The following is an 8,834-nucleotide window of genomic DNA, read 5'->3' on the forward strand; positions in this document are numbered from 1 at the left end:
GCCTGAGCAACTCCTTATGAGCAGGGGCGTCTCACTCCCTGCAAGATTCAGACCCCAGACGGCACCACAAGTTCAGTCTCCACCAGATCCGAGGCCCCCTGCCCATTGAGTGCCTGTGAGCCCCTGCACAGTTCCAGTGATGGGCACAGGAAGCCTCCGGATCGGGGAAGAGGAGGATGCTCCCTGCAGCCTCTCGGGAGGACTCAAGGGGGATCCCAGCTGTGCCCTTCTGGCCTGGGTGCTGACGTTGCATCTGATGATGCCCTGGTCCCACTGGTTCTAGGAATAGGCCTCCCCACTGGGTTAGCATCTGTATAACTGGCCTTTGCCCTCCTCCCAAGGGGTCCCCAGATGTCTACAGTGTGTGGGATTTACTATGTGGGACTTGCAATTGTACCCTCTGAGCTAAGGGGGCCCCAGGGCCTACTGACTCCATCCGACCAGAGCTTCCTCCTTCACTACCAGGGCACACACTGGACCCCAACACCAAGAAGCAGCTGAAGTTCCTCTTTATAGAAGCTTGGCATCCGGGATGCCACCAGGCATGCAGGGATGTTATGTCTTGATCAGTGAAGTCAGGTCATAGAGCCTGGACTGCAGGACATTCTGTGGTTACACTACAGGGAGGGTGTAGTCAGTGGGAGACCTGCCCACATTTGGACCTAATAGGTGTAGAGACACACCCTGTCCCCATCTGGTTCTTGTTGGGTAGATAGAAGGCAATGAGCACTGTGGGGGGAACAGCCGCCTCTGTAGGAAGGTCACAGAGCCTGGACTGCAGGACATTCTTGGCAGCCCAGCCACACCCATCTCCTGACAATATACTTTCTGTGCCACCTCTGAGCTAGGCCACCACCCTCCCAGCTACTACCTCATGACCCTCCTCTGACCCCCCAGCTCTGGGCCAGGCACCCATGTGGACTTGTCCACCTCCTGCCCAATCTTCTTGACTGAAAGCTGGATGCTGAAGCAGATGCTGTTCAAGATGTTCTTATAGTAGGTCTTCTCGTGGACCTTAAACTATGCGAGGCACGGGCAGCACTCAGCCACAGACCAGGGCAAGGCTGTAGACAGCGCCACAACCTGGCCATCCAGGCCCTCCCAGGTGCCATTAGCAGAGGGGCTGTGGTCAGGCTGGGCAGGCAGTGACAAAGTCCCATCTCATACTCCTTGTCCACAGACCCAGTTTGAGCAGGAAGTCTGAGTAGCCAACCATCGCCACCATGTACTGAAGCTGCGGGCCAGAGGGCAGGTGAAAGTGGCATGGGGCCTCAGGACACAGTGTCCCTGCCCACCCCCCGCCCACCAAGGAAAGGAGTACTAGGCCAGCCTGGGAGTGGGCTTCATGGTGGGGGAGGCAGGCCTGGTCAACTCCATGAAGACCTCTTTGTCCCTTTCATTCTCTTTCGCTGGCACACAGTAAGTGCTCAGTCAATGTTCACAGGACCAACCGGTGGCACTGGGGGCCCCTCGCCACGGCCCCAGCAGCTGTTCTGGTCTCCATGCAGTCCGGCTCCTCCAGGCGCTGGCCCTGGAGGTACTTGATGTCTTCCACCAGCTGCCACACCTGCAGGGTCAGGGGTCAGGGAACAAGGGTCAACCCAGCAGCCTTTCACTCTGGTCCATCATTCCTGGCACGAAGGAGTCTTTAAGCACCACTTCCTAAGCCCAGAGCTCCGTGCTAGACGCCAAGAGGACACGTTGGAGGTAGGAATCTAGACCCTTCCCCTCCAACAATAAGCTTACAGGCTAGAAGAGGCAACAGCTGCAGCAACCACTATGGGCATCCCTAAGGAGATGCCTCCTGAGCATGGCTGAGAAGGTGGGGCAGGGGCCTGGCGGGGAAGGCCACCTGCCACTGACAGACCAGGAGGAGGAGTCCTGCGGAGGAGCAGCCTGGAGCCTCAGAATGGGCTGAGGCCTAAGCAGGGCCTGGTACCCCTGTCTGCAGTGGGATGTGTGGGGCTCCCCATGCTAGGACCATGGCCTCGGGAGGGCTCCACCCTCAGTTCAGCACCAGCCTCCCCACCCTAAACCAGGGCAGCCCACCTTGGCTGAGGAGGGCTGAGAAGTGTTCATGTACAAAGAGGGCATGAAGCGCCATGCCAAAGTGGTGGTTGGCCTGGCCCAGGCTGACCCGGGCCAGTTCCTGTGGCTTGTTACTGCCCTCTATCTCCCGTGCCAGCTTGTGCAATGCCTCATGGAATGGCAAGAACAGGTGCTCACTCAGGACCACCACCACGCCCCACACAAGGTAGTTGTGCAGGATGCTGGGGGCCAGATGAAGCCAGTGGGGTGTCCAGAAAGACATTCCTATGGGCCACCAAGGGCACCACCCCAGCCTGTGCTCCCCAGCCCGCAACTGGACCCAGCACCCTCAAAGAAGGGGCAGGAGGTCATCACAGTATGTGGAGACTGGAATTGGAGAGTGCTGAGCTCAACAACACAGCAAGACACTCTTGCTACTGATGCCAGCCCCTGATGTGATGGGTCAGGGCTTGAATCATTTCCTGACTTGCCATGGGGAGACAGCGTCTGACCTTGAGGGTGACTGTCTGACTCAGAACTGGCCTGCAAAGGCCTCTGTTCCTCCCCACGGTGTATAGACACCACGAGGCTCTCCCAACGGTGGTGCAGGAACAGCAGAGCTATAGCCATACTTTCTCTTTCCAACCATCCTAGGTGAGGAAACTGCAGCTCAGGAAGCTCCCAGCCCTGCCCAGGGCCTTGGAAAGCAGAGGGAAGAGCTAGGATCGGATCTTCAGGCTCTGGGTCCTTTTTGAGTGCTGCCTCCTTTAATGTGACTACTGGACAGAAGAAGAGGTGGAAATTCATGGCACACCCAGCAGGCAAGTCCAGGGGACAGGGTAGGGGCCTGGGCCATATGGGGAGGTGATCTTCTGCAGCTGCCCCAGCATCACCTTTTTGTACATGGAGCTGACATCTGGCCGGAAATCATCATACTTTGACACAGTGATCTGGGTGGGGGTAGAGATCAGGGCTGAGCCAGCCTTACCCCATGGTCCCCTGTCATCAGCTGTCCCCACTACAGCCACAGGGTCTCCTTGGCCTTCTGCTGTACAGCATCAGCACCCAGGAGGCTGAGCACTTGCTCCATGAACACTCTGTATGTTGCCAGTATCTACACCATGGGAAGGGGCTCCTCCAGGGACAGGGACAGGCCTAGTCTGGGCCCACCCCTCCTGGGGCCCCAGGCCTTCTCTGCCTCCCCATCCCATGTCCCAGCACCTTCTCACTCTCCTCATCCTGAGCGAGGTACAGGGTCCTCTCTGGCAGGTTGAGCCCATCCTGGTCAATCTGGGGAGGGAGACAGGGGCCAGAGGTCAGAGGTCCACATGCCAGACTCCCCAAACAGATGAAATTCTCACCCCAATGCCCAGAGAGCGACCAGACATCCATGAGTACAGCCCCAGAAGCACGCAGACCTCAGCCCCTCTTTCCACCAGATGAGAGGACCAAAGCCCCATCCCCGACTGTCTCAGCTTACCCCTGAACGCCTGCACTTTCCCTACCTGTCGGGGGCACTTGCGCAGTGCCGCACTGACAGTTGGGGTTCCTGGCTTTGGCGCCAGCCCCAACCCTCACGGAGATGTCAGTCCAGCCCGCCGGCGCGTCCTCCCTCCCTGCCCTCACTGCCTTCCAGAGGGCTGGGAAATTGCGGCTCCCGCAGCTCCGCTAAACACCTCAGTTAATGCAGAAAAATTACTTGCGCCCTCCTCCCGCGCTTTGCCGCCAAGCGCTACCCTCCCCTGCTTTCCCTTTCTCTCCTCTCGCGCGCCCTCCTCCCACGCGCAGGGACCCCTGGGCAGGGACGCCCCCGGGTCCACGGCTGCTGGAGGGGCGCTCGGGAGGCCTTCTCACGCGGATGATGTAGCGCGAGGAGTTCCTGTAACCTAGGCTGACCCAGAGGGAGAAGAGCGCGGCGGCGCTGTACACGCCCTGCCCCTTGTACAGCAGCAGGTTGAGGTACCAGGGCCTCGCGACCCCCAGATGCCCCGCCGCGCCGCCCAGGTCCCAGCCCCCGCAGTCCTCCACGACCTCTAGCATGGGCTGAGGACTCAGTAGCTTGATCTTGCGCATGTTGAGGCACGAACGGAAAAAGGCGCGCACCTTGCGCTGGGCCACGCCGCCGGGCCCACCCCTGGGCCGTGCCAGCAGGCGCCGCAGGCGCTCCTCTTTCTGCTCGCTGATGGCCGCGATGGTGCCATAGGTGAGCTTTTCGTTGGGAATGGCGCGGTGCCTCAGTCAGCCGCCGCAGGCGAAAGAGTAGAAGTCCTGGCATGGGTCCATGCTGGCTTACAGGTTGGCTGCCAGGAAGCCGGCGGCGCGCGCTAAGGCCTTGCCCTCGGGGCAGCCCTCGGGACAGGCGCTGCCGCCCGCGAAGACCGGGTCTAGGTACTTGAGCGCCAGCATAGCCGCCAGTATGGCGCAGAGACCAGCGGCGAACGCCAGCCCCGACAGCAGGCTCGTCTCGTGCAGGGTTCCAGCGCGGCAGCGACCCGTCCCCGATGGCGCTGCTCCTCGAGAGAAGCCTGTGGGGCAGAAAGGCCTCTTGCACGATCCCCGCGCCGCAGCAGCTCAGGTACTTGACCTACTGGGATGCGTCTTAGTGCGCAGTCAGCGAATACCGCTCTCCGTGGCACCGAGGCCGCAGCGGTGCAGCCCTGGGCCACCTGGGCTATGGGATGCGCGAGGCCGCTGGCCTCCTCGTGGTCCTCTGCATGGCCCCAGGGCCAAAGCTGTGGGAAGAGCAGAATCAGGCTCAGTAGGTGCAGCAGCCCGACGGGGCTCCCAGGCACAGCGAGGAGAGACGCAGGCCTGGGTGCAGAGGACCCAGCTGCCGGCCTCATTCACTGAGGAAACCAGGGATGAGGAGGGTCTGGCGGGGCCACCACCCCCGCGTGCACAGTGGAGTCTTCTTCTCCCCTGTCCTCCTCCCTGCACACATGTGTTGGATGCTGGATTGGGAGGCCTCTTATGGGAAGGGGGATGCTCCAGGCACGGGGCCTGGCATGTAATGGGTCTTCATTGAAAAGCCATACCTCTTCCTTTCGCCTTTCTAGTCCACGACCTGCCCTAGCCAAGGCCAAGTGGGGTGGGGGAAAGAGCGGAAGCTGAAGTGAGGAGGTGCGGTCAGGGGCACGTCTATGAGGCACTTTCAGCTCTCCGAGCTGGACCCAGACAGACGCTCCGCAAAACGGCCAAAGAACCAACCTTTGTCCTCGCGGAAGTCCGCGGGATCGACCACTTCAACCCCGCTCGCTGGCTCCTTCTGCTCGGTGGCCCGACGGCCCACCCGCCCCTTCCCAGGGGGCACGCGCCAACGCCCCAGGGTCGCTGATGCACAGCCCACTCCCTGCACGGCCGTGATGGGAAACCCGAGACCTGTCGGTCTCTATCCCCTTTCCGCTCCACTCCTGGCTTCAACAGGTTCTCCCTAGAACCCACACTTGGGCGACGTTTCACCCACGTCGGGGCGCGAGCTGGCCGGGCGAGCCCAGAGTCAGGCAGGCGTGGCGCGCAGTCCATGGAGCCGGAGAGTCGAGCCTGGGAGTCGCAGCTGCAGTGGTGAGGACGCAGACAAAGCCGGGAAGCTCCGCGCAGCTGCTAGGAAGGTGACGGAAGTGGCCGCCACGGTGGCCGCGGCTGCAGGGACTCAGGCGCCACTTACCCGGCAGGTGCGCGCCGGAGCCTAGCAGAGGCGGAGCGGGTCGGGCCGGAGCTGCTGCCTGAGCAGGAGCGAAGCGACGCGGGCGGCCGGTGTCTCCCCGCGCCCGCTGCCTTCTCTGCCGCCGCCCCAGCCCGCCGCCCGCCTGCCTGCCGGAGGGAGGGGACGGGCCGGCGGCTCCACCCTCCTCCGCCAGTTCCGCGCTCCCTTCCATCCTCCTGCGACCCTCGGGCCACCTGGCAGCGCGGCGGCAGCTGGGACCTGGGCCGGGGGCCGCGGAGACAGGCTTCCGAGGGTCGCGCGCGGGCTACGGCAGGGGACTCCGGGTCTAGCCGCGTCCCGGGACGAGTGAGGGCAGTGGGCACTCCTGGGAGCAGTCCCCTCCGATCCTGTGTCCCCAGTCGGAATCTCCCACCAACCGACTGGAAAGAAGCTGGAGTTACGCAGCTGGGGGCCGTCATGGCCCAGCCCACAGCCCTGGAGGAGCCCAGGGAAGACTCCTCCTCAGGATTGAGGGGGCGCTAATGGAGTGCCTGGGCTGCCCGAACAGCGCCTGCGCAGAGCCCACCTCCACCAGGGAGCTTCCTTTACCTCCTGGGAACCCCTGTCCCAGATCAGCTCTCCCCGGGGTGTCTGGGCTTCTGGGTGTCTCGCCCCCTTCCCCCAGCCCCTGATCCACGGAGAGCAATGCAGAGCCCTGCCAGAAGCAGGCCTGGGGTTGTGAGTGTGGCCCGCAGGGTCCCAATGGGCGGTGGTCCCAGAGCACAGCAATCACTGCCTATAGGAGGTGACGTGGGTTTAGCCTCTGACCACACAGTCCTGGTCACCCTGCACAGACTGCCAATAAAGAGGGGTCCGAGGCCCAGCTCCTTGGCTCCGCTGCAGTTCCCCCAAAAGAGAAGCTGAGGCTGTGGGTGAGTGGGTGATGCCAGTGGTCCACCTCCAGTTCCCTCACTGTGGGGGGCTTCCCCTACCTCTGTGATATGGTTTGGCTCTGTGTTTCCACCCAAATCTCACCTTGAATTGTAATCCCCATGATCCCCACATGTTAAGGGTGAGACCAGGTAGAGAAAATTGAATCATGGGGCTGGTTCCCCACATGCTGTTCTTGTGATAATGAGTGAGTCTCACGAGATCTGATGGTTTTATAAGCGTCTGACATTTCCCCTGCTTGCTCTCATTCTTGCTCCTGCCGCCCTGTGAGAAGGTGCTTTCCACCATGACTGTCAGTTTCCTGAGGCTTCCCCAGCTATGAGGAAATGTGAGTCAATTAAACGTCTTTTCTTTATAATTTACCCAGTCTCAGGTATTTCTTCATAGGAGGGTGAGAACGGACTAATACACCCTGATTGCCCAGGTGACCCCATGACTCATATGCAAGAGCATGACAGACCACATAAGTGCCCAGCGACACCCAGTGAAGCCCTGAGTGACACAACTGGATACCTGATGTGAGGATTGGGGGTGGGTGTTGGGAGGGGGTAGAGTAGCCAGAGCTGCCTTGGAGAGAGAAGGCCCGAGGGGGTGCCAGGCACAGACCGTGAGGGCTTCAGAATCTGACTCACTGCCTCCTCCCTGACTAAGGACAGATCCCAGTCACCCAGCCTATGAACCTTGTCAGAATCAAAATGGAGTTCCTTTTGTTAAAAACCCTGAGAAGTAAAGCCAGGAACATGAAGGGGATTTATCATGCACAAAACCTGACAACAAGAACTATCACAGAAGACTGCAAACAACCAGCTTGCATAATGACTTTCGCAGCCTTTCAACAAAGAATACTTCTGTTAGGACATCTGCCCAGCAATTGCCTGTCCAGCCTCAAACTGGTGCCACTCATATCCTTGATCCTTGTAGCCAAGAATAAATATCTCAAAACAATCCTATGATCCTCCTCCTTTTTCCTCTAAAAGCCTTTATCTTCCTTCACCTCTCTAAATTCACACATAGTTTCCTATGGCCTGCTTATTCCCATTGCAATACCTATTTCCAAAGAAAGTTCATTTTATTTTAGAGTCTCCCTGTATCTGTTATGCAATGTCACATAGTGGAGCCAGAAGTGGGACTGAAGTAAACTCTGAAGTGAACTCATCTTGGACAAATCAGAGTTTCCTGAAATCTAATGCAGCGTTGACTGAGCCCTCTGCAGGCTGCCTTTCCAGGAGTTGATTTTCTGTTCTGGTGAATCTCCTTGAATACTCAGACTCCCTCCCTTTGGTCAGTTCCTTTTTACTTTATCCTGGATGTGATTTAGTTATAAGGCTCCCTTAAACAAAGGACCTTGCATCCTTCTTGGGAGTATAAAGGTTGGAGTTTTGTTGGGGCATGTGTGTGTGTGTGTTTGAGACAGTCTTGCTCTGTCACCCAAAAGAGTCCTGCCCTGCTGCCCAGGCTGGAGTGCTTGGCAGGATCACGGCTCACCGAAACCTCCTCCTCCCAGGTTCAAGCGATTCTTGTACCTCAGCCTCCCTAGTAGCTGAGACTATAAGCGCGTACCACCATGTCCGGCTAATTTTTGTATTTCTGGTAGAGACTGGATTGTACCATGTTGGCCAGGCTGATCTTGAACTCTTGACCTCAAGTGATCTGCCCACCTCGGCCTCCCAAAATGGTGGGATTACATGGGTGAGCCACTGTGCCCAGCCAGTTTTGTTTTTTCATTTGCTTCTTTGCTTTTCCCAAGCACTTTCTGGTATAAACAGAAGTGCCCTTCTGGTTTCAGGGCTCTAGTTTCTACAGAATTTATTTTCTGTCTAGATGGCAAGTCTTTTCTGGTGAACTCACTTTTGGTTCTGGATGCCTGGCTGAATATTTGTTTGATGTGCACACCTTGGTTGAAATTTTGTGAGCACTCTGATTTTGGTTTGGTTTCCCACGTCTGTAAATGATTTGGCTTTTTTTTTTTTTTCGCTTGTGAACATCTTCTGATCATCCGATAGCAAAAATAAACATAAATGGTTTGGTACCGTAGGAAACATTTAAAAGCAAATCAATAAATAAATGTTGAGTGCAGGCCTGGCACAATGGCTCCCGCCTATAATCCCAGCACTTTGGGAAGCCAAGGTGGGAGGATGGCTTGAGCTCAGGAGTTCAAGACCAGCCTGGGCAACATTACAAAACCCTGTCTCTACAAAAAATACAAAGATTA

At 58.2% G+C, this 8,834-nt stretch overlaps 1 pseudogene; it reads right to left on the minus strand.

The window, feature by feature from the left end:
• Positions 1-458: 458 nt before the first annotated feature.
• Positions 459-6,150, minus strand: LOC117095253 (annotated as a pseudogene).
• Between the last annotated feature and the right edge of the window lie 2,684 nt (positions 6,151-8,834).

The sequence above is a fragment of the Trachypithecus francoisi genome, unplaced genomic scaffold, assembly GCF_009764315.1.
Source record: "Trachypithecus francoisi isolate TF-2019V2 unplaced genomic scaffold, Tfra_2.0 Lachesis_group13, whole genome shotgun sequence".
NCBI lineage: Eukaryota > Metazoa > Chordata > Mammalia > Primates > Cercopithecidae > Trachypithecus > Trachypithecus francoisi.